The sequence below is a fragment of the Zonotrichia albicollis genome, chromosome 2 (genome assembly GCF_047830755.1).
Source record: "Zonotrichia albicollis isolate bZonAlb1 chromosome 2, bZonAlb1.hap1, whole genome shotgun sequence".
In the NCBI taxonomy this organism is placed as follows: Eukaryota; Metazoa; Chordata; class Aves; order Passeriformes; family Passerellidae; genus Zonotrichia; species Zonotrichia albicollis.
Window position 1 is genome coordinate 56493140 of NC_133820.1, and position 26707 is coordinate 56519846.

The 26707-nt window shown below is 43.6% G+C and overlaps 1 protein-coding gene across 1 annotated transcript in view; it reads left to right on the plus strand.

The window, feature by feature from the left end:
- Positions 1–16996, plus strand: part of LOC113458675 (uncharacterized protein C11orf87 homolog) — a 157884-nt gene extending 140888 nt beyond the window's left edge. The window contains exon 5 of the transcript XR_012579001.1: positions 16721–16996. The gene's annotated coding sequence lies outside the window, so the exon portion shown is untranslated. The remainder of the gene's footprint in view (positions 1–16720) is intronic.
- The last annotated feature ends 9711 nt before the right edge of the window (positions 16997–26707 follow it).

Genomic DNA, 26707 nt, shown 5'->3' on the forward strand with positions numbered 1-26707 from the left:
AGTACTTTTTCTCAGTTTAATCATCCTAATTTCAGTCTTTTCTCCTCACCCACCAGTGGGTCTTAATTGAGAAACATGTATTTCAATAAAGTATTAATAAAATGTTTAATAAAGTATTTACTTGCAGCTGCTGGCTGCAGTTCAAAGTCTGAATCCTGAGGTATAGGGAAGACCTTCATCTCTCTTTGCCTTCCACAGGATGGATAGAGATTTTCCCTCTTATGACAGATTGATGTGTAAAAGGGATGGTATAGCAGTGTTTATAACATTGTTTACAGTGTTCTTAACATCCTGACCAGTCCTGCAATGACAATGAATGTTGTTTCATTTGGGTTTCTGAGGACTTGTGCATGGAGTCACATGTAGTTCAATATGCTCTCCAGGAATTCCAGGATAATTTGTTCCAGAATAAATGACATGATTTTACTGGGTTTTTATTTTCTTTCTAGCTGTGTATGAGGAGTTGCACTTGACATTTGCATTTTGTTTTTTCAGTGTGAAGTTGTAAATTAGTCTCAGATGCCTTGCTGTTTGGGCATGGAGACTCATGAACTTCTGTAAACCTTTTGATGTTCTCTCTCTGTGATTAAAGGACTATAATAAATCTACCCACAAAGATGTTAGGAACCTCAAACTGACAGCTTCTTAAGAACAACCTTATCATCTGTCTAAAAATATGGGCTTGCATCAAACAGATAAATAGATTTTTGCTATAATTTCCCAGATTAATAGATTTTATATTGAGAACTTCCCACTGTGGTGTACCAAACACCCTCATCTTCTCTCACAACACCTGATTGAGCTGGGAGATAAAATGCTTTTTCACATAAACTGGAATTCATTGTGATATCATAAAATTGTGATCAAAACTGAGCAAACTTGCCAGCACTGTTAAATGACTATGAGACATCTTTGAATAAAGATAATTTGGGAAATGTTTTTTAACACTAGGTGTAGATTTAGAGGCCTAATTAAGGTCTTCCTTCTCATTTGTTCTGAAACTTCTTCAAAACAACACCTTCAGAAAAGGCCAGAGGACAACCAAGGAAGCACAGACTGGTCAGAGTCTCTTTGGTCCCTGGAAATGTTATACAGCAAGTCTCTCAGAGCACATTTCTGGGTGCAGGAAGGAGAAAAAGGGACTGGTACCAGTCAGCATGGATTTACCAAGGGTCAGCATGCCTGGCCAGCCTGATTTCCACCTATGACTATGTTGTAGGTTGATGGCAGAGTAGCAGATGTTATTTTCATTTATTTTAGCAAGGTATTCAAGGATTTTTCCATCATATTCTTGTATTCAAGATGGGATGCTATGGTAAGAATGGGAAAAAGTTTTCTGACTGGATAGATGTTTGGCTTTAGAGGGTGACTGAGTAATAACTCATCTTTACCTGGAGTTTGGCAACAAGGGAAATACCAAAGCAGTCAGCACCAGGACCTGTCCCAAAGATCTGTTTAGAATCTTTACCAGAGGTTGAGAGGAGGGAACAGAGACCTTTTTCACCTGGTGTGCAGTGACTTCAAATTGAGCCACCACTGCCATTCCAAGGGACCTGGAGGAATGGGCTGACTAGGAGAACAAACAATGAAGCAATGGCGAATGCAAACTCCTTTCTGTGGATCAAAGGATCCTTTGCAACAACACAGACTCAAAACTGCCCAAGGAGCAGCTCTGTGAGAAAGGCCCAGAAGGTCCTGGAGGGCAGTGAGAGGGGCATGGGCCAGCAGCAAACCCCAGTAACAGTGGCCAACAGAGGCCAAGAGTGGCCTGGGCACATGAACAAGGACAGAAAGAGAGGGCAAGGGCAGTCATTGCTTCCATCTACTCAGCACTCATTAGATCGCTGCACCCAGTTTAGTGTTCCCCCCTATGGAAGAAGGACATTGATAAATGAATGAGTTCAGGCGAGGGCCCCAGGGTGTTGGGGGAGCCTGGGCTTGTTAAGCCTGGAGCAGCAACAGCTTTGGGGGCACCTAACAGCAGCCCCCAATGCCCCTGGAGAGCTCCTTGAGGGGATGGAGATGGGCTTTTTACAGCCATGCAGGGAGGGAGGGTAAGAAACAAAGGGAAGCTGAAACAGCAGAGTTTCAGCTTGGCTATAAGGAGAAAAATCTTCCCTATGAAGACAATCAGATGTGCAGATTATGCAGTCTTTGGAGGTTCTCTAGACAGAGCTCTATGACCAGAGAGTTGATCTGCTGCAAGCAGAAGGCCAAATTAGTGGCCTCATGAGGTCACTCCCAGTCTGAGCTGCCCCATGGTCCTGTGACTTCTGTAGAGAAGAGACCCAGAGTCATGAGCTATGCCATGACATATTTAGTGAGGGGTTTCTGTGAGCTGTGCCATGACATGGATGGCTAAGGGATTTCCATGGGCATGATGACATGCTGAGGGGGGATAGGTCACTGGGCAGAGGCCGGATGACCCCTACCACTGTGCAATGAGCCAAGTGGGAGAGGGAGTTATGCTAAGACATCAGGGTCCTGTTCCATCCCTGCACAAATCTCTGTAATCTCTCTCATTCTTACTCTCTATATTCTTCATTTACATATAAATTGGCTGCCCCACACACAGACCCCATTTATGATGGTAGTAACAGAATATTTGGCTACAGTCTCACATCCTCTTATAAATGTATAAATTGGCATTTGAAATCCTTCATGGTAGAGGATGAAAATATTATCACCTTGCAAACAAGTCAACAGGCTTGTTTATCTCTTCTCCCCAAAGCAGGAGCAGCTCTTTTGCTAAGATTTGCACTTTAGACTATGTCAGAGTATACCTGGGAACAGATGAATAAAGTGCTATATATTTTATATTTTGCAGGTCTATTGACTTTATCAATGGCAATCTAAATGAATCTATAATCTGTTGTTCCAATAAACCACACTATTTGTGAATCTGTGTTTGTGAAAGTTCCTGCTGAAATCAACCAGACTTACTTAATGTTTTCATTCTTGGAGTAAAATCCCACATACATTCTCCATTTTCAAGGATTTTTGTTGTTGTTGTTATGTGGACTCCAACCCTCACTCAAAATAAAAGGGCCTACAGCACACTGAGGGGCTTAGAAGGATAAAGGCAGATTACAATTTTTTTTTTTTTACCCTACATATGAGGGTGTGCTGTGTAAGGCAGTTCACAGTGTGCTGCCAATCCTGGCCTCTGTTCCCTCTAACTTAAGTTACAGCATCTTCTTTCAGTTAGGCAGATTGGTGTCCACCTATGCTCCTTTTCCTTCAACATCCTCTCTTTTCTTTACATATGTCTCTCTTCAGCAACAGCCTCTCAGATAATATTTGACATGTGTGATTTTATCCCAGTTCTGCTGCTCTGTGTGTTCATGTTGACATTGGTATGGTTGTGCCAGAGTGATGCTGGGACAGGGCTGATTTTGCCAACATGAAGGGCAAAGTGGCTCTGTCAATCCTGAGAGCATGAATTGGATCATTCATGTGCACAAAACCTTTTGAACTGATTTGAAAACCTCATAAGCATGAAGGTACTTGCTTATGCAAGTATTTGCCAATTATGGTCCTAGATCAGGAAGAAAAGGCATGGAGCCTCAGGACACAACACAGGAAACTGAAGATATAAAGATTCAGAAAATGTCCTCTCTCTTTGGTGGCTTTGTTTTGATTCATCAATTTGTGGTTTTGTATTTCAAGTAAAAATTATGGCCATTTTGCACATTTATTTGGCTACAAATTCCTTTTTCTTATGACCTTTGACTTGTTGACTACAAAGTTTTTCTTCTGTCATATAATTTTTCACCAGCTTTCTTTTCTGTTCATATCTAGTTCTTTTCATCTTTCTAAAGAGGATTTGTCCCCTACTCTCTTTATCACAGACTTTTTATCATTTCCTTTGCTCATAGTTGGAATCTCTCAAAGTTTATCAATATCCTCATGTAGTCAAATGCTTAGGAGTTATCCAAGTGCAATCTTTCCTGGAGACATGCTAAAGAATAGTAATTACTTCTCTGGTCCTCTAAATGATATCCCATGGTATAATAAGCTGAAAGACTTTGTCTTCTGTAGCAGAAATCACAGTACATACTCATACTTAGCATGTTTAATTTTTTATCTACTATCAACTCCAAAATTAATAAGTTATTAGTAATTTTGGAGCTCCCAGAACCCTCTGGGACATTTTCCTTTAGATATAAGCATCAGCCTCATTAATGCCTTTATAATTTATTCATCACTCTTTAATGTTCTGTTAAATTCCTCTGTACTTTCAAAGTTAGAATTAAATATGTGTACGAACCATGTTCATTTCTCACTGAGTAGAGGCCCTCCAGGAACTGATGAATTCAACATTTAGCTGATGAATGACAGTCAGTCCCTTGCAGCAAGCTCAGTTATCAGTCAGATTATGAATTTTGGAGGGGGGAAACTATCGGCTGTGTTTCTTTATTGTGATCTTTCATCACTGATGTCAAAGGGTCCTGGTGTCAGTGAATTGATACCAGGAATGCATGTTATCTTTTACCTTCAGTAATGAACCTTATTCATGGTATGGCAGGAGATGCAGTAGGACCCATGTTGTTTGGAATCAAGTCTGCTTGAGTTGGTAATAGAACACGTTATTGCTCAACCACAGCTTCTCAGGCTGGACAGGAAACATCCACTGACTCTCCAGCTCCTCTGTTAGGACAAAGGTAAGAGGATATCATAAATAATTAAGGGCTAAAATCCACCCAAGCAATAAAGTCTTAGATTGTTCTGATGTTATCAGGAAGTACTTCTGCACACAGGCTGGAAGAAATCCCTCAGCTGCTGCCTGCTGAAGTCGGTGCCTCTGCCTGCCAAGGATGGGGGAGCAGCAGCAAAAACACTGTAGAAACTGAAAGCCTCTGACTTCTGCATATCACAGCAGCCTGTATTTCCTGGCCAAACTTCACAGGGACAAATTAATCCTCCTTTTGCCCTTGTGTCTAGAGACCACATTCAGTAGTCACCTCCAGTGGTGAGGAGATATTGAGAAAGATGAGATATGGGAAGAGCCTTGACAGCACGCCCCTATGATGCATCTGCAGCAGCTGCAGGCAGAGCTGACACGACATCAGGGGCTGTCAGCACATGCTGCTGAGGAGCAGTGGCAGGTTGCAGCTCCCCTGAGGAACAAGCTTCCCCTCTGGAGACGAGGGCATGCTGCCCTGCAGTGAGAGGGGACTGTAGAATTGAGAGATCTGCCATCTCCAGGGATGTAATCTCTGAAGCGCTGAAAGAAAGCAATTGCTAACAATTTTCTGGGAGAAACAGCATGTGAATTATTGATTGATTCTTACTGTCAGGTAATCTGAGCACAGACTTTCTGTGAGGAAAGGCCAAAGTGTCAAATACACGTTTCACCATTTTCAAGAACATCTACATCAAGCTGATGACAGGCAGAACTAGAGTCCCCTCACTTTATGAAATATATGCTTCCAAAGTTCAATAGCATTGTCATATAATTCAAGGGTTTGCTTCAATCACTATTCATAACTTCTGTTAACACTGGAGTTGGAAAAATAATGAAAATATTATTCATAGAATTCATTAGTCCCCAAATTCCATGAATCTCATTGAATAGATTATTCAACTATTATTATCTCTCTTCCCCCTCACTCTTCCTCCCTTTCCCCAGGGATTTTCAGATGACTACCCATAAGGAGGAACAGGTGCAGATGCAGGTGTTGACCCAAGCTGGAGATGCTGCAGCTGTCCTGTATGACCCAGGTGCATGAATGGTGAGCATCCAAAACATAGTGTGCATGGCTCCTTCATTTAATTTTATGTGTGGGACCCAGAAAGACATTTCTGCACAAAAGATCAAAATGACACTACATAGGCATAGACAACTCAATCACATCCTGAATATTTAAGCAAACACACTTTCTTCAGAGGTAGATTGCATCCAAGGTGGCCCTTCTTGTCACTCCCCCGGGGATGGAGTGGCAGCAGCAGCTTCTGCTTGGTGTCTGCAGCTAAACTGTGCTCTTGTTGTTTCTCTGATGGTGTCATGCAGGAGAGGGGCAGTGTTTTTCCAAATTTGTTGTGGCAGTATGAAAACTGTGCTCTCTTATAAATGGTATCTATCAAGAAAATTTTATAAGCTCAAAGCTTAAAACTTGGACTATTTGCAGTTATTGACCTTAAAGCCAAATTATTCTTCCTGTCTGATGAAGGAAGATTCAGAAGGCTGCACTCTGCAGCCCCTTGTGGAAGTGTCTATGTCCTTCACATGTTTGCAATTAGGAGGATACATGTGACAGTGTATGCCCTGTCTGTACCTGCTGAAGGGTGGGAAAATACCTGAGAGCCACGGGCACTTTATGGGGTAGAGTATGGGGTCTGGTCAAGAGGCCCCTGACCTGAAACTGCCAGCACCAACCTAGCCCAGGGCAGCTCTGTGGTCAGGTCCCAGCGCTGCTGCTCCTGTTCATCGAGGCAGTCTGGGTGTCAGGAGATTTGGGTAGATGCTTCTCCACCCAGCATCTTGTACCAGGTGACATAGGGACAGTCACAGCAAGATCTGCTCCCTCTCATGGCTCAAAAGTAAGGAAAGACAGCAGGGAAAGCCTCAAGCTTGTAAAATTATCTTAATAGGTACCATTTATAGGTATAGTGCTCCCAGCCTGAGGACTCAGGAACCTTCAATAAGCAGGGGAAATCATGTTTCTTAGCTCCTTTTTAAAAGACTGCTCACTTCATGGTGGTCCCTGCAGCTGCTTGTAGTAGGTGCACAGGATGAACCTTGTCAGCTCAACAGTGAACTCTTCAGTCGAGTCCTGTCTGCACAGAGTAGAGTTTGGTGAAATGGCTCTTCCAGGCACAGCATGGAAGAATTGCTCATCACATTCACTAATTTCAGCCAAAGAAAGGAGACCACTTGTCTGGCAATGCCTTTAGTGATGCATGTCTGCAAAGTGGGCTGTAAAAACAACCCCTGGGATAGCACCTATCTTTTTACCTCAGCATGCTCTGGTTTACTTCATGCTCTGACTAAAATCTACCATGAAGCCAGTTTGAGCACCTCATGGGTGCCTCTTCCTCATGAGAAGGGAATTAGGCTTACCATGGTTGCACAGCAGACTAGAAGGCTGCCTGTGGGTCCAACAAGGAGATTAAAAATCCCTGGCTGACCTGAATGGACCACATCTGATCATGGGTGTGAATGCAAAGCATCTTCTCAATCACATCTTCCATCACAGAGGAGGAGCAGAGCCCACGTGAACCAGTGGGGCTGCAAAGGTCAATATTTGTCTTGTAGAGCTCAGCACAAGGCACAGAGTGAAAGAAACATTTCCCCAAGCAAGTCTATGCTGCTATAGTACAAATTAAGACTGTTGTAGGCCGTGGGTTTGAGACATAAATTTCTGCATGCATGCACAACTTGCAAGGCCCAGACCATGGTCCTCCAGGGCATTCCCAAGAGAAGCTCCTGGGAGGGAGATGCAGGGATGTGCTGGTCCCATCCATCCTTGGCAAGACATGATGGCTCTCCCCCTCTTGCAGCCTCAAGCTGTGAAAATCCCCCCAGCCTGGGACCTGCCTTCCTGCTGCTTGAGGACTGCCTGTGGCTCAGGGAGCCCAGCTCTCCTGCTCCTGCCTAGTCCTGTGAGAGAGCTGAGGCAGCCTGTGCTCTTTCTTCTCCTGTAAGAGCCACCATGTCCTCTGTCACAGGGGAAAAAGTGCTTTGCTCAAGGGGTTTTAAACAAATCAGGATCAAAGCAATGTTGAGATTATTTTTAATGATGTATAATTAACAGGCAATCAGTGAACTGCACATGCAGGATCAATATCAGTAATATGACAGAGAAACCACAGCACTAGATGGCTATGAAATATTAATAACCACCTACAAAATTCAAAATAGACTTTAATCCTGCAGAGCTCTAATCCCACAGTGTGCACAGCTTCATGCACACCACCTCCTCATGGGTCACATGGGGCACTAGCACTCTACCCCTCTCCTAGAAAGGGGGATTCCTCTACTCTCACATCCCTCCTGTGAAAAGTGGGAGCGGTCCAAGCCCACACCAGTGACAAAGACCCACCCTGAGCTCAGACACAGGCACTGAAGGTGTGCATCTCCACTATACTACAGCTCTCCAGTGCAGCATCCCACACTGTCACCCCACCAGAACAGGACAGGACAAACTGCTTCAGCTGGAAGGGACCCACAGCCATCACCCAGTCCAACTGCCTGACCACCTCAGATCTGACCAAAATTTAAAGCATGTTGTTAAGGGCATGATCCAACACTGGCAGGTTTGGAGCATTCACACCTCTCCAGGAAGCCTGCTCCAGTGTTTGACCACCCACTTGGTAAAGACATACTTCCTAATGCTCAGTGTGATGCTCTTCTGGTGCAGCTTTGAACCATTCATGAACATCCCACCAATGGATAGCAGAGAGGAGAGCTCAGCACCTCCCTCTCCAAGTCTCCTCCTCAAGAAGCTGTGGAGAGCAATGAGGTTTCCTCTCAGAGCCCTTTTCTCCAACTAGACAAGCCCCAGTTGAGCTGCTCCTGACAGGCCATTCCTTGCAGCCCTTTCCCCTGCTTTGCTGCCCTCCTTCAGAGGCATCCAGGTGCTTTCCCATCCTTCTGAAATTGTGGGCACAGAGCTGCCCATGGTCCTGGAGGTGAGGCCGCAGCAGTGCTGAGCACAGGGGGACAATCCCATCCTCTGGGACTGTCCCACGGCCGGACATGCTGTGCCTGATGCTGGGCTGTGCCCTCCGGGCTGCCAGGGCTCCCTGCTGGCTCACACTGAGCTGCTGCCCCCCAGCACCCCCAGGCCCTCTCCAAAGGGCTCTCCAGCCACTCCTCTCCCACCTATACATGTGTCTGGTACTACTCTGTCCTAGGTGAAGGAACCAGCATTGGGCTTGTTAAATTTCATCCCATTAATCCCAATGCTCCAGTCTATCTAGATCCCTCTGCAGGGCCTCCTGTCCCCCAAGAGAGCCAGCAGCACCTCTCAGTTTGGTATTATCAGTAAACTTGCCAATGGTGCATTCACCTCCTGCACTCAGACCATTAACAAATACATTGAACAGAGCTCACTCCAGAACTGAGCCCTGAAGGAGCAATGCTGCTGACCAGTGGCCAGCCAGACGCAGCCCCATTCACTGGAACACTTTGAGCTCTGCCCTTCAGCCAGTTCTTCACCCAGCACACCATGAACCCACTCAGCCCACAGCTGGAGGGCTTGCCCAGAAGGGTGCTGTGGGGGACAGTATCAAAAGCTGTACTAAAATCCAGAAAAACCACATGCACTGCCTGCCTGTCATCCACCAGGCTTCTCTCTCTCCTTTTCTGCCATCCCTCCTCACTGGCATGGGGACCTACCTTGCCTCTCAGCCTTTTCCTCATACCCAACCTGACCAAACCCTTTTTGTCCACAGCTATGTTGTGCCATCCTTTCCATGTCTTTAGACCCTGGTCTTGTTTCTTCTTTTCTTTTTTGGGGAAGAATTCAGTCATAACCACATAAAGGTCTCCTGGGCAGGACTGAGCTAAATATGTCACACCCCTGGAAGTCACCCAAAAATACTTTCCCTTTCCAGATTTACAGTCCTCAAGACTTCACAGAAAACAAGGTAGAGTTCTGTCCATTTTTGCCCAGAACATCCTCTTTGAAGTTATAGAAGAAATTGGAAATGCTCTTGAAAAAGTATTCTGTCACAGTCAGAGACCAGACATAGGGCCAGAAAAGCACTATCAAGATTTGGCAAGCTCAGTCAGTTCCTGTGTTTTCTCTTCTATTTGGCTCTTAAAGGGAGGGCTTTTAACTCCCATTCCTTCAGACCAGGCTAATTTTCAGAGGGTATTTTTGTAGTGTGTGTGTGGATGTTGTGTATGTTTGTGTGCATGTGTTTGCTTTCCTGTAATGACTGCTGCAAATGTTCAAGAACCAGGATTACCATTCAGTCATATACTGCTAGACATTTGACTGCAAAGACACACAGTCTACATTTCTCATCAATATTTTCTAGCATGTTTTCTTAGTCTTATTCCCAACCATGTGCCTTAAGATACTTTTTCTTCTTCATTATTTTTTAAGCAAATTCCCAGATGCAAAGGATTACGACGAAATTGAATTACGCAGCAACAGTAAGCTGAAGATATAAATAGTCCTCAGTTTGTCATTTATAAGAGATGAGGATTATTTTTTTAAGTGGTACCCAGTGAGTGGTCAATTCTTAATTAACAGTGTTAGGTGAAAATGCTGAGTATTGCCATATGGCTTGATTTGTATAAATGGGTCATGGAATGGCCTTTCTGTAGGTCGCTGCAACAAAAGGACTTTGCTTCACAGCCGACTGCTCTTCCCCCAGTTTCCAGTCAAGCAGAAGACAATTCAAAAGACAGTTTTTGAGCTTATCCTATTTTTGGATAGGTGTCACACAGTTTGACACACTTAGTATTTAAGGGGGGGGCTATCTCCTGTTTGTGTAAGTGAACACAGTGTGATGTGTGTGGCCTCCTGCAGCAGATGTGTGACCAAATCCCCTGTGCATTGTCACTGACTAGGCAGGCAGTACTGGAGATGGCTGCTGCTGCCTTTTATTATCAGCTGCACTGGGTAAGTTTTGTGAAGTATGTTCACACTGCAGCTAAGACATCTACCTACCTTTCCCTTCCTGTTTGTTTCCACCTATTTGAGTTTCCTTTCTGAAAGACCTCAAGCCCTCATCTCAGTCCTGGGGTGCTGGAAAACATTAATTATCTATGGGTAGGTTGGAAGCAGCATAGCAGATGCTGGGTAGCATAGTTGCCATGGGTTCCTCAAAGGTGGTGAAGATACTGTGGTGCCAGAGTCACAGAATTGTTCAGGTTGAAAAAGACCTTCAAAATTATTGAGTCCAACCATTAACCCAGCACTGTCAGGTCCACCACAAAACCAAGTCCCAAGTGCCACTTCTACATGTCTTAAATACCTCTGGGGATGGTGACTCCACTGCTTCTTTGTGCAGTCTGTTTCAAAGGGGGACGGTCACTGCCCTGCTCCTGCTGGCCACACCTGGCTGAGCCAGGCCAGGATGCCATCGGCCTACTGGGCCACCTGGTCACACTCTGGATCATGTTCAACTGCTGTTTGCCAGCACCCCGGGTTCTTTTCCACCAGGCAGCTTCCCAGGCACTGCCCCGAGCCTGCAGCACTGCCCAGGGCTGTTGTGACCCCAGTGCAGAACCTGGACTTGGCCTTGCTAAACATCATGCAATTGGCCCTGGCCCTGTGATCCAGCCAGTCCAGATCCCTCTGCAGAGCCTTCCTGCCTTCCCGCAGATCAATATTCCCATCCAACTTGGTGTCATTTACAAGTTTACGGGGTGTGCACTTGATCTCCTTGTTTAGATCATCAGTACAGGTATTAAACTCACACCCCACCATCCTTTCCCCAGAGCCTAGGCCCCTTTACCTCCTTCTCCTCTTCCTTTATAAAGATCTTCTTCAGCTATGAGGACAGTCTGAGTGCCTTTCCTGAAGTGAAGCCCATTATTTCATGCAGTCAGAGACAGCTCAGGCAAGAAAGAGAGTTTTAGTTATTCATTTTTCCTTTCTTCCACTGCAGCAGGAAAATCCTATCAAAAGGAAGTTGATTATTTAAATGCCTCCTCCATTTGAATTGCTCATTCAGAGCTGTTTCTTACACCTCAGTCATCCTGAGGTTTTTCCTGCTTTAAGCAAACCTGCCATGGTTTTATATTATTTACCAAATAATGCCGCTGCTGACCATGAATTTATTAAAGAGGTACTGAAGACAAAGCAGCCTCAGTATTACAATACAATTTTAGTCTGCACTGAATTGAAAATGTATTGTGCTGAAGATAATCACATGGAAGGCAATTATAGAAACTGAAGAGGATCAAACAGAGTAATAGGGACATAAAAGGAAACCTGCATTCTCTATACACTACTCCCCATGCATATGAATGCTTCCCTTTTATCCTATTTTAAAGACATTTCAAATTACATAGTAATTACAAATTCAAAAGGATTTTTCACACAAAATTATCTCAGCCCCTCTCCTGAGTATCATTGGAGCAGCTTCCAAAGCTTGCAAGTTAAGTTATCCATCTCTGCAAACACAGGATAAGTTTCTACAGGATATATTGTAGTTCTTTTTGGAGTCAGGCCTTGATCCTGAGACTTCTGCATGGATCAGAGGAGGTAATCACTGTGGCTTCTTCTGGTTCTATTTTCTATGACAAGACATAAATGATATCTTGGTCAGAAAGTTGATTGATCTGAATATTACTGAAGTATCATTGTATTTTAAATCACTAGTTAACTGACTGAGAGTGCAGTGAAGTGTCAGGATAATTATGTGAGTTAGTTATCATTTAGAGCTGCCCTAGAATATTTGTCCTACCACCTAGGATGAAAAACCAGTGCAGGTGATGATGACATGACTTTGGGAGGTGCAAAAAGGTGGATTGGTGCCCAAGGAATGTGTGTAGTGGCAGCTGCAAAATCACTGTGTGAGGAAAGGTGATTAATAGGCACAGGAAGAGCCTTCAGTTCAGATCTGAATCAATTCTGCTTAAAACCTGTAGGCAAGTAAGGAAATCTGTGGAGAACACAGAACTGCATTTCCTTGTAGAACTTGCATGTGGAGACTTCCAAGGGCGCATGTCTATGTCTTGTTGGAATTTGGTACAACAGGATGATCAGAGCAGAGAGGCAATCACAGATGCAATTTCATTGTTTCTTCAAGGAGAACTCCATGGCAAAAATCACCTGGAAATGAGAGTTTTTCCATTTTCACCTTGGGGTCAAAGCCCATTTGTCCTGCGCACTGAGAGCCAGTGAAAGGGAGTAGGGCTGCCCATTTCCCCTATCCAGAAGAAGATCATACTGGCAAGCGGTGCCAAGGGGGAGAGGAAGAGAGTAACTGAGGTTTAAGAGTCCCTAAGTCATCCTACTAAAATCATCCCTGTATTACTGCCTTTGTAATTAAATTCTTCCAAGATGTTCCGGAAAATGCTGCTATATATTTTCGTTGTGGCTTCTAGCAGACTGCTATTCTTTGTTTGTGTGAAGATTTACAAGAAGTATTTTCTCTATTATGCTGCTGTTTCACACAGTATTTGCCAATTAAAAGTCATCATAACAACATGCCAATCGTACACCTTGCAACTTTTACCTTGCTTATTTGTCAGCAAGGTCAATGCAAAACTAGAGCCTCTTCAAGCTCACACCAAGCCTTGAGACTCACTTCCATGGCCTTTGAGGTGCCTAAAAAGTTGAGTTTGGTCCTTCTTTTTTTTCCTTTATCATTCTCAAACAGACGCAAGGATCAACTTGAGTATTGTATTCCATTAAATTGAAATGCCAAGATGTTTCTTACATTTCTAACATTGCAAGAATGAGAAGCCATTGTTTTTCATAGCTGTGTAGCATATAACATAGACAAATTAATCACCTAAGCAAGCAAAAAATTTGAATGGCATGCTTACATTGATTTCTCAAATGGGTGTCTCATGATCCATTTTGAATGATGGTTTTTGTGCTTTGGATCACATGAAAAAAGGATGTACTTTATATCTTCTGTGATAAAGGACATTGTCTCTTGAAAGGTCATTGGGGATTATACAGAACATGATTATATGCCATAGTAAACAGAGTACAGCAGACAATAGGGCAGGATAAGGAACCTTCCCTGTGTTCAACTCCCATGAAGGGGATGTGCCACCTGCTGCTGTGACCCCCAGTGTCTTTGCAAACAACAGAGATAGCTTCTGTGTGGCTGATGAAACATTCTCTTTCACACTTCCCTGACATAAAGTGTGTGAAAGAAAAAAATAGAAGAAAGATAAACTAAAAATTTCCATTTTCATTTGTGTTCTACTGATTTATGTTGCCTTGTTTCTAATATTCTTTCCATTTCTAGGAACTAGCTCTGCTTGGCTACTTCCTGGCAGTAATGATTAAACCAGCAGATGTGCTTGTACAAGAGACAGATTTGGTGTTTTCATTCACTGAAAATGTCTGTGTTGGTCTGGATATACACACTTATGCATCACAGCCTTCTGGGCAGAACTAGGTTTGAATACATAAAAGTCTTGTGTTATATTGATACCACCAGTCATTAATTAGGAAGATATTTTTCTGTTCGAAGAGGGGGGTCAGAAACACATCACAAGCTTCTGCCAGCTTTTGCTCTTTATGCAGGGTCTTATTCAGTGTCATTTATTTTACAGGGTCTCTGGATTTCCTTAATCATCACCAACTGTTTATGTTTATAGTGTAAAGAGCAAATTGGAAAATTTATCTTTTGTCACAGAAATCATGACGTGGGCAGGCAAATGCACACCAAGAATCCTTTTTACAGCCTGATATTGCCATTTCCCTCTACCATGTCTTTCCTCCTAATTTATATGTGGTTTATTTGTTTGAGACAGTGCCTTTTGTTTTCATACAATACCTAACAAAACAAGGTGATGGTCACACTGAAGACAGAGGCACTATGCCATGCTCTGATTGGAGAAAGGGAAAAGAAAATTAACTGGTACTGCTTTGCTGGGATTGCATCTGTCTGAGTTCCAATGACTCAATTCATTAGGAAATGAGACACTATGAATACATACACACGGATTACTAGATGGGTTAGCAGCTAGGTGTGTACCAAACATTCCTCCTGGCTCTGGATCATAGCAGCTGAGCCTGATTTATTATCACTGAGCCAGATGCCAAGAGATGATTCTGATATACTGGGAGCTGGAGACATGCAGAGGAGTGAATAAATAGTACTATGCTTCTCAAGATATGTTGTGTGTGAGTGTTTATGGGTTGCCTTTGTGCATTCTGGTTGGAGAGAGGTATCTTTATTGACATAAAATATTCTGGGTAGAACTGGACACTTAAAAGACTGCTCTAAATATGTTTTAAAAGAAAGCAGCAGAGAAACAGTAGGGAAAGCATTTGATTTTTTCAGTCATAAAAATAGCAGAAATCTCTCCTTTTCTCCATCACTTTGTCCTGAAGTCAATGCAGGAGTGTTCACAACCGCATCCTTCCATTTGTGATGTCTGACACAGCCGTAAATCACAGCTCAAATGAAAAAAAAAAACCAAAAAACTACAAACAAATAGAAAATCACAAAGATCCACAGGGGTTTTCTCCTGTGATTTCTAAAGCCTTGTCAACACCCTGTGCAGTACTGTCATCTGCACTGTAGATTGTGTCGGCACGTGTCACCATGCCAATGACAGGGCAAATGTACATCAGTGGTGCCACTGAAAAAGAAGGAATTAGTGCATACCTGCAGCATATTCTGAGTTAGGCAAGTAAAACCCTGAACACAACAAAATGGTGGTGAAAATGTTGATCAGTTATATCATGGAAATGTGATTTACATGCCAAATTCATCTGGCGACCAGCATCACCCTTCCTCTCAGGAAGGAAGGCTTCAGAGTATTTTTCAGATTTGATTAATAATTTATTTGGCATCTGGAAGTCACAGCAAAACAGCTCATATGGAAAGGGAGGGTGTAAATTGCCTGCCTCTGCCAGGCACTACTTGCTTATTATTCACAGCTAGAATACTATTTGTAGAATATTTGTGTACTTAATATTTTAAAGAGCAGCTCTGGCACTTGGGTTGATTTCAGCATTCTCGAGGCTGTGTCTGTACTACAGATATTGTCATCTGGAAGACGTGCTCTCATTGCCAACTGAACCAGTTGAGAATTTTAATATGCAAGGAAGCAGGCACTGGAATAAGGGGAGATTACTGTGAGCTTAGTGCATTTTGAATGAAGGATGTCATCGGTGGAAGACAAGGGGATCCTTCCCAAGCTGAGTCTGCAGTGCACACACTCTGCCTCCTGCAAACAGGGCATTGCTGGAGCTCAGGCCAGAGCACATTAAATGGAAGAAAGTTGCTTATAGATTTTACAGCAGTACATGTGATAGATTTCTGTCTTTCTGCATCTATCACTCAGTGATTACCTCAACCAGGTCATGACAGCTCTCCTGATTGTCTTCTAGGAATTCGCCTGATAGTATAAAACAGTATTTTAACCTACTTACAGTGCCATGCTACTTACTTGCTGTATGCTATCTACATATTTTATTTATATATTCAGGGTGGCAATTCTATTTACCATCTGTGGGAGACAAAAGTGTTAATGATTAATGACTCAAACAGTGCTTTGCTGAGGCCAGGTTTGCACCTCCCCAAAACCAAAACCAAAACCCAAGGGGAGGAGGGAGTTTTTTGAGTGTGGTGGTAAAACCTCTGGTCCACCTAGGACAGAGTGGGGGAACAGCCACCACCAGAAGCTACAAGCTGGGTTTTGAGCCAGATAAGGGAAGAGGCTGGTAAGAAACAGATCCTTTGAGGCTGGATAGTGCTTTTGTTATGCAAATGACACAAAATTACAGTTTTTTGGGTCAGTTCCAAAACAACTGGGTCAGTTCTAAAACTTCCCCAGGGGGGAAGGTTTTGGGGCATTCACATGCCAGCCTGACAGTGTTCATCCCTTCTGATGGAGCATAACTGGCTCAACTACATAAGAGAAAGCTGTCATGCCATAGAAAGTGTCATAAACCACCAAAGATGCCCAAAATGCCCCCAGACTCATTTCTGGGGTCTCCCACCAGACAACTGAGCATGACCCACAGCGTTGCACTGCTCACTCACCCTCAACAGGGAGGCACCCTATCATTCCCACCTTGCCTGAACATATATTAACCCATAATTCTGTGTTTCCCAGGCTTCCCCACTCCCAGCAGATCAAGACTGGGATCAGCACCTCAACCAAAGGATATTGAAATTGCAACAATCAAGTCTCATCACTGGATCCACATGTGGTGATATCTTTCTACTCTTGTCCCTCCTTTCTCTTTCTTCCTTTTCCTTATGTATGTTCTTAAGCCAAATCTTTATTCTTTTATATTGCTGTATTAGTATGGATAATAACCAAAATGGCTACATGCCTGCTTTCCATTGCAACCAAATTGTTCTAAAAGAAACCCTACAAACACACACATATATATTTTTTTTTTCTAAGCACCAATCATTGTGTTGTTTCACTCTAATCTGCCCCAAGGAAGAACCTGAGTTACCCTCTCTTTTGGAGGCAGGTGGCCACACCAAACACACATTCTTATGAGCTGCTAGAAGGTCTCATTTTCTTATCAAGAGGTTTGTAATAGAAGAGGACATTTAATCAACTGAAAAGGGAAAGAAAACCACTAAATGCTGAGTCATATTCAAGCTACAATAATTTTTTCCCTTCTTAAGAGATTGAAATTGCTGTAGCTGAAAAGCTTTAGCTGCCGTGCTCATTCTTGGCTTTCACAACAACAACATTCAAAGTGCCTAAGTCTTTATGCCTAAATCTACATCTTGACCTGCAACAGCAGCAGGAACCAAATACTCTCTTCTGTTTATTTGACCCTGTCATGTGGATTATATCCTCTTTACTTGTTAACCACTTTCAGGGGATAGCATTCACCATGTCTAATCCAGACCAGCTTTCCTCCAAGTTACACTCTGCACATATGCAGTCCAAAAGACTGAAGAACAATTTGGCTGAGGTGGGGGATGGACTAGATGACCTCCCAAATTCCCTGTGAAGATTTGGTGTGCAAGGGTGGTGGATGGGGACAGTGCTGATCTGAATAAGACATAGGACATGGCTGTGCTGGACCTTGCAGGGGCAATCCTAAGGATGTGAACCACAGATGCCTAAACAAGCATCTGGACCCTAGAAGCAAAGATGACAAAGATGAGAAAGGGAGCAAACAGGCGGTGAGCAGTGAGTTTGTGGCAGAGTCAAGATTTACCGAGCAATCTGATTGCTGTTCCTTCACCCCCCTCACCCCGCCTCTCCTGGCTAATTTCACAGCCCAAATGAAATTGCCGGTGAGAAAAGCAGTGCAAGCGTGCACAATGTGCTGTGATTAGAAACAGCACTGCTGGGGAGAGGAGCATCAGATCAGCCAAGCAGAAGTTTTCTGTGTATTCCCTCTGCCTTTTCTCCTGAGAGGTGCTTGCCTTTTATTCTCGGCTCCTTTGCTTTCCGTTCTGTTGTTGCAGCTTCCACCTCCTCTGTAAAACGTAAAGTGTAGCCCCTGTCAGTGTGATGGAGGCAAAGCGAGCTGATGTTCCTTCTGCTCCTAGGAGGATAAAAATGCCACAGCACTGATTCTGCATGGCAGGGAGGGGACATTGCAGCTCTCAACAGCCAAAAGAAGTAATACAGTTACTGACATTTTAGTTACCCCTGCAAGGGTACGCATATTCAACAGCGCTGTGCAGCCAGCAGTGTTTGGATAGTCAGTGGGGAAAACAGGTGGAATTTGTTTAGATTAAAAAAAGCACTTTGTTAGATTAAAAAGCACTAAAAAGGTTGAAAAACACAACCTGCTCCTGTTCTGTTAAGGTTCCAAATTCCTCTTTTTGGGGGACAGGAGAGCAAGAACTTAGAAGACCAGGATTTGTGTGTTTAACCCATTCAGCCTGGTGATGGATGAGCTATGTTTCCAAGCAGACTTTCAGAAGCTGCAACCACATCAGTGGATTGTCTGTATATTAATCCCCAATAAATATTTTCAGGATGAGTGGCACAGTTCAGACGTTATGAAGAGGGACAACACTCTGTGAAGCACGAAGAAGTAAGAAAGCAAGCAGATACAGCATAAGATGCAATTAAAGACAGCTTTGAAAAGAAGAGAGACCTTAGAAGCCAGGGTTACTTTTGCCTACAGTAAGGGAAGATTAATAATGAACATAGATTGCTCAAATGAATCATATCATAAAGGATGCCCTGAATGTCTTGTGATGGATGGCTAGACAGAATTTAGTGCCATGAACACTGGTGATTGAACTGGCATACAAAACAGGTAGGAAGGAGGTTTCGGTCAGAGAAGGGCACAGGCAGCATCTGTCAGTAGGAGGGCAGAACTCTCCTCCTGGAGAAGAGCCACAGCCTCCAACCTGTGATACTGGGGAGAGAAACCAAAGAAAAGAGAACAGCCAATGCTCGGACAAGGGCAGCCACGTCAGGCTGCACAGAGACTGATGGATGTGCTCAGGAGGAATCTTTATCACCTGGAGCTTCACCGTGGGTAGCTGCAGTTATATTGGATTAGGAGCTTGCTCAAGACTGCTTTTCTGCCCTGTGGTGTGCTCAACCCAAACAACATTTTGAATTTGCAGTTTGGGTAGAAGCCTGAGCATTCCACACTGACTCACTGTAGACAGAGATAAAACTATAAATAGGTACTTTGTATATAATAATGCTTTCCTGATACAGCAGCAGCAGCTCTTCAGTCTACTGGCTAAGGTAGCAGAGTTTGCTACCTGGGACCTGATAAATGCTATATCTGTGTCCCTGGGGCATCTGCCACTAAGTAAATTCAGTGCAAGCTGTTCAAACTTTGCTAGGCAGTGAGCGAATGTCATATAGGGCTGGCTGGCTGGACCAGAGCAGCCACAGAGGTTCAGAAACCTCCCACTCCCTCCACATGCCTCTACCAGCCCCACCAGCCCCAGCTGTGTTCCTCTTTCATGCCTCTAGACCATGAAAAGTCTAGTTGGTCCACTGGGAAAAAAGTCACAGTCTCTGAAATTGGTAAATTCTAAAGAAAACAAGAAGAAAAAAATAGCAAACCTTTTCCTGCACTGGTGATAGGCACAATCTGAGGGGGAAAAAAACCAAAAAAAACAACAAAAAGCCCTCCAAAAAAGAAACAATACAAAAACCCAAACCAACAACAACAACAAAAAAAAAAAAAAAAAAAACACCAACAAAAAACCCAAACCCCAAAAACACAACCTAAAGCAACACCAACAACAAGAAAACAAACAGAAAGCTAGTGCCTCTCATTATCCTCCTTGCTGGATAGAAGAAAAAGTAATTTAAAAAGCAGCAGGAGAATGGGGTGTGACACAAAATTGCACTGCACAAAACGTGGTCCCTTTCTTCTTCTTTTTACCAGATTTTTTATATGTTTTCAAGTCCTACACAGCAGAAGCTGCAGGGTAAAAAGTCAAATAACTCCTAGACTTGGGACCAGTGTTTCTGCAAGTGTGAAGAAATGGTGACATTCCCAGCTGCACCAGGACTGCTCTTCCCCTCCTGACTGCAGCATAACCTGTTGGAGGGAGGGAGGGAGGGCGGGAGGGAGGGAGGGAGGAAGGAAGGAAGGAAGGAAGGAAGGAAGGAAGGAAGGAAGGAAGTTCTGTACTAAAGATATGGGAACTGTGTGTTAAACTGTATCATAAATACACTAGTAAATAGCATGATTATTATCAACCCATGGCCAAATGTTCTATGAATAATAGTAAAAATGTACCAGTTAAATATGGCTGCTTCAATTTCCCTGTTAAAAACTGTCACATACACTGGAAATGTATGACCAAAGTCTCACTGTGATCCTGTAACACATGTGAACTCATCCCTTCAAATCAGTCCTTAGTCTGATACAGGCTTCCCTTCAAGATTTGACTCTTTGTCACATGTGCTGTATCAAAGGTATGAAACAAAAGAGCAGCTGGAAAGAAATGTAAAGTCTGAAAACTTCACTCTGAAAAGCAACTCTACCAGACTACACATTCCTATATTCAGCTGATCTGCATCTATGTCAGTCAGATCCTCTCTCAAGTGATTAAAACAAGCTCTCACTCACAGAAGAGCTGACACAGCCCATAAAAATATTTACATAATGCAGAAAGAGAAGAATTTCTTCATTATGCTACTGCTGTGATTAAGACTGCAATAGGAGCTGACCACTCAAATATTCTCCTCCAGATAATTAAGGTCTGAGACTTGATTATGATTAAGAGGGCCTTTTATTTTATATATATCAGGGCTATGCAGCAGCACAGGAGCTGCTTTCCAGGTATCACTCCAGGCCACTATCTTTTCCACAGAAGCAAAAATGTCCACCTTCCTCACTGGAAAAACAGCAGTGCTGGCACAGACAAATATGCAGCAAACAGTCTCACACAGATCATAAGTCTTTATTTGTCTTCAGCTCTGCTTGGCAGAGCAAGTGGATTTCACATCTTTAAAAGCCCTTTGCATCAGTTATCATTTATAGCCCTGGATGTATTTACAGGTTTCCTGACTCCTTCTGTGCACACTTTAAATGAATTTATTCCTGCGCTTCTTCCTTTCTTTCCTTTAACTCCTCCCCAAATCTTCCCCTTCAGCAAGGTTGTCCTGAGGAGACACCCTTTTGGGGGAGAAACCCTTGTCTGATTTTATGAGGATATTTTGAAAGCATACAGAGTCTCTGCAAGTATTAGTGTGTCCACCATGTCCTGTTTTAGTGGCATTTTGATGCTTAGAACTGGGCTACCTCATTGGCTTTTGGAAGCCTAATATGGAGTCTGAATTTCAAGCTTGTGAATCATGTACATATATCTCTTAGTAGATTTCACTGGGATCTGAAATAAAGTCCCAGAAGTGTGGTCAGATTAGGATAGGATAGGAATAGAATAGAATAGAATAGAATAGAATAGAATAGAATAGAATAGAATAGAATAGAATAGAATAGATCAAAAAAGACCTTTAGCACCATCTACTCCAACCATTAAGCCAAGTCCCACAAAACCATGTCCCTCAGTGCCACATCTAGGTATCTTTTAAATACCTCCAGGGATGGTGACTCAAACACTTCTCTGGCAGCCTGTTCCAATCCTTGGCACACCGTTCTGTGAAGGAATTTTCCCCTGCTATCCAATTAAAACCTCCTCTGATGCAACTTGAGGCTGTTTTCCCTTCTCTTATTACCTGGGAGAAGAGGCTGACCCCACCTGGCTGCACCCTCCTGTCAGGCAGGTGTAGAGAGTGCTGAGGTCCTCCCCTGGGCCTCCTTTTCTCCAGGCTGAGCACCCCCAGCTCCCTCAGCTGCCCCTCACAGCACTTGTGCTCCAGACCCTTCCCCAGCTCCGCTGCCCTTCCCTGGACACGCTCCAGCCCCTCAGTGACTCTCTGGCACTGAGGGGCCCAGAACTGAGCACAGGATTGGAGCTGTGGCCTCAGCAGTGCTGGGAATAGGGGGACGGTCACTGCCCTGCTCCTGCTGGCCACACCATTGCTGGCCCCAGCCAGGATGCTCAGCAGAAGTACAATATATAATATTTTAGCTTGGTCTCATTTCCAGGTTTGAGTTGTTTAACTGTAGCAGCAAAACACTGCAGTAGGGCCTCTGTGAGCCTCCTAGCTATAAAAAACCCTAGATGATATCTATTAGTGTTGCTATAGAGCCAGAGTAGCATTTTAGGATTTAAAGAGATAGGTGATATCACAGATATTTTCTGTCTGCCCTAGAAAGAGATATGGACAATAGGGCACTGGAGCACATTTCCAGGTATGGGAAGGTTTAGGGACACAGGGCTCAAGAGCATGCTAATGCCTCTTTACTGGCCTTGGGGTTTTACTACAACTATTTGGCAGCACCTTATACTGAGGAAAGATAAAACGCCAGGATTCAGGAGATGGGTTTCCCACCAAGAGAGGCTGAGGAGATTTGCTGAGCACATACACAAATCCAGCCTTAACAACCTGCTGCCTACTTCTCAGCATCAGAAGAGAGACCCTAGTCAGCTGTGGCAGAGCTGCACACCCAAGTAATTCCCTGGGAACACTGTTCTAAAGTAAGCACTTTAGAGTAATCAGACAGAAGAGAAAGAAGGATACAAGAGATGAGAAAGGTCACTGTGTGTGTCAAAACCAGTGCTTTTTTACACACAGGATTTGCACGTTCCAGAAACTGACAATGTCTAGTAAGACAACCCAAAGACTGATCAGGGGACTGAAGCAGTCCTTGAACTTTTAATTACCCATCACAGAGGTAGATCCTTTCAGCTCCATGGCAAACATAACTGTCCTTTTTCTCATACTGCAGTAAGGCTGAGCTTAATACTCTGGCTGCTGAATTACTTTATTTGGCTTTGTTGCTTTTACATTGTCAAGACTTTATTTCTGTTCAGCAGCACATGCTCTTCGCCTTGTTGCACGCTGTACTAATCAAGCTTTTATTATGTATTTTTAGATCCTCCCCACAGTGTGCAAAGATCTGCGGGGCTCTTTTAGCTCAGAATATCAATAAAGCTTATTGCCAATGTTCCTGGTAGAGGTACTGCATCTACTTACCCTGGTCGTCCCTTGGAAAAATTAAATTGTTGCAGTGTAAGTGCAAGGTTCAAGGTCCACTGCATATGAAAATAGAATTGATTACTCCCAATGAACAGAGGCTTGCAGCTCTTAAGAACATTATACGATAAATGTGTTGGCACACACTATGCATTTGGCATGCTAAGTAGTTTAGTGAACTACTCTCTGCAGCATATTTTAATGAAATGCTGACAGTTTGGCATCTTATTGGATAACTGCATTCAGTGGCATTGGTCACAAATGGAAGGCATGCAAAATACTCTGGAAGGTGGCAGCTCCTCTGCGACTTTTTGCTCTGTGTCATTACACTCCTGGAATTTATCAGAGTCAGCAATTAGAAATCAATAATGAGCACATGGTTTCCCCCCAGTTCACATCTAGAAACTTCTGCCTCTAAGCAACCCTACCCAAAAAAAAAAAAAAAGAAAGGCTGCAAAGTATTTTCCTAGAGAACTTGTCTTTATCTGCCAAAGGGATGCCATTAGCATCCTATGTTAGACAAGGTGTGAGAAAGAACAAGTTACTGATGGAGGGTCTCTGCCTCTCTGATGGCTGGTGCACAGGGCAACGTGGCCAAAAATGTGTGGGGCCACAAGAGCCATTCCTGCATTCCTGACTCCAGCAATCCCTGAGACATGGACAACACTGGGACTGGTTCTACTGATCCACTTCCTTTCTGTCTCGTTTTGTTGGGATTTTTTTTTCTGTGCTTGAGGACAGGGTTTACTTATGACAACAATATTTTAAAAAACCTTTAATCACAGGTGGGATTTTTTTTTTTAGCTGAAATAGTTTCACAGTAGAAGTAATCAACTTTACAGAGAGTTTTTCCTATCTTATATCCTCACCTGCTCCTAATCCTATCATTACCTGAGGTTTTCTTCTAGAATAATGCTTTTCTTTCATCCCCTGCGTAAAGACCATAAACAAATAAACTGATAGCGCCTCACTCTCCCAGGGCGGCAACTCCCTTAGCGAGTCTGGAGACGTGGCCCTGATTCCTTATATTCCTGGTGCCACCCAGTGTTGAGAGGCTGGAAGTGGCCCTGCAAGGGCGCTCACTTGGGAAGTCACAGCCGACTGGCGCCTGTGGCACATGTCCCCCAGCCAGGCCCTCGGTGCCGCCTGTTGTGACCAGGCACTGAAGGCCAGAATCTTAAACCATCTTCATTCACACACAGCGTGACTTCAGCTTCCTCCAGGCCTTTCCAGATAGTTCTTCTGCTCAGGTTCTTCTCTTTCCCTGATTAGTACTAAAAGGCAAAGGAAACTTTTCACTAGTGTGTTTCAAGGCTCTTGTTCCCAAATATTAAGGAGGACATATTATCTATCTCTTCAACAATGATTTTGGAGATCAGTCACCCCAGACACACTGTAACCCCACTGTGATTAACTGCCTCAAGAGGAGTAGTGTGGTACCTCCATCACACCGTCCAGAGCTAAGAGATGTGGGTCAGTGCATGTACATTTTACAGTATTGTGCTGAGTCACTAGAAGAAAGTTTTTTCTTTCTTTAGTGATCAATTGATGGCTTGTTGCTTTAAAGTATGAGATAATTATCTGACCTAAGAGAGGAATATAAGCATCTCTAAGATTAATACTGTCTACTTCCCAGATCCAAAATCTAACTTTTCCCCACCTTTATTTTCCTTTTTTTTCATATGGATCTCAGGTCTTTTAGTGGCTATGGTCTGCCTTCATGGGCCAGGGAATGTGGCAGGCCATGATGTTCAATAGCATTTAACCACCCTGTGACCAGCCAGACCCCACCCTCGCTCCTTTGTCAAAGGATTCCTGCTCCTCGCTCAGAGTCACAGAATATCCTGAGCTGGAAGGCACCCTCACCCTGCTCCTGAAAGTGTTGTCCAAATGCTTCTCAAACTCTAACAGGCTTAGTGCTGTGTGCACTTCCCTTGGAGAGTCTGTGCAACCACCCTCTGGGTGAAAAACCTTCCCTTCATATCCAACCTAACACCCACAAGACACGGATCAACTGTCTCAAGGTAGCTACAGAGGTAAAAACCAAGCTGGGGCTTCTGGACCACAGAAAGTGATTTCTTCTTGGTTTGCCAGGGCAATTTAAGTCTCCTTTCATGCGCACTTTGTGGTCATACTTTGGCCATAGATCCCTATTCTGCTAGTTATCAAAAAATCTCTTTCCTAGGTCTTCACAGAGCAATCACAGAATTGTTACTGCTGAAGGAAGACATGGCTTTGTCCCATATCTGTTTTACTCTTTTAGAGACTGTTACATAGTGGTGACAGAAGTTAGAGCAGCTCTTTTACTGTGTTTCACAATTCTTGTTCCCTATTTCGTTTATACTGATTTTGACACAAGCCTGCCTCAGCAGTAACTCACTGCAGTGCCACCAGGCGTTCTGACAGCATATATAAGCCTAGATTTGCCATCCAAAACCCCAGGCAAATGAACAGTCATGGGTTACAAGGAGTGGTTTTGACTGAAATGCCTTGCATGCAGTTTGTTAATGTGTGGACACTGGCATAAACTCTCAGTTGCAAAAAGGCCTTTTCCAGTCCTGGCTCCCAGAAGGATGCCATCAGCAGTACAAAGCAGCAATAAATCAATCAGCCAGCCAGTCTATAAGTGCATTGCATAACCAGGTAAACAAACAAGTACTGGGCACCCTGAAACACTGTAGATATTTTCCCCTTATCAGGCCAAGCCGTTCCAGAAAATCAATAGGGGGTATAGGAAAGGTCACCACTGCCTGGATTAATCTCATCAAAATGCAACAGCCAAACTGCAGTGGCTCCCTGAGAACAGAAGGGCATGGTCTTTCAGGAAACAAACACAAAATTATAAAGATTCAATAAACCAATATTTAAGCATAAATACTATAAACTAAGTAAATGTTGTAGAAAAGAAGGATATTGGAAGCATTGGTCTTTTTTCTTGGTTTCTTACAGCTGCAGAGGTCTCTATTCTCTTTTGATATGTAGGAGTTCTGGAAGAAAACTCTGATCTAACCTGATGGATACAAGCATGGGTGTAAAGTAGTAGCTTCTCCCTCAGGAGAAGGACCTGGGGGCACTGGTTGATGTGAAGCTCAACATGAACCTGCAATATACACTCACAGCCCAGAAAGTCAAATGTTTCCTGGTCTGCTTCAACAGATACATGGCCAGCAGGGTGAGGAAGCTGATACTCTCCCTCTGCTCTCTGGAAAGCCCACCTGGAGTATTGTGCCCATCTCTGGGACCACCAGCATAAGGAACACATGGACCTGTTGGACAAAATCCAGAGGATGGACACAAAAATGATCAGAGAAACAGAACTCTCTCCAATGAGAAAAGGCTGAGAGAGTTGAGGCTGTTCACATGGAGAAGAAAAGGCTCCTACCTTCAAGCAGCCTTCCCGGACCCAAACGGGACTCACAGGAGAAATGAAGAGGTTCTTTTTGCAAAGACATGTTAGGATGAAGGATAATGTCTCTACTCTGAGTAGTGTAGGTTTGTATTAGATATTAGCAGGAAATTATTCACTGTCTAAGTGGTGAGGCACTAGCACAGATTGCCTGGAGAAGGCGTGGATGCCCCATCTCTGAAAGT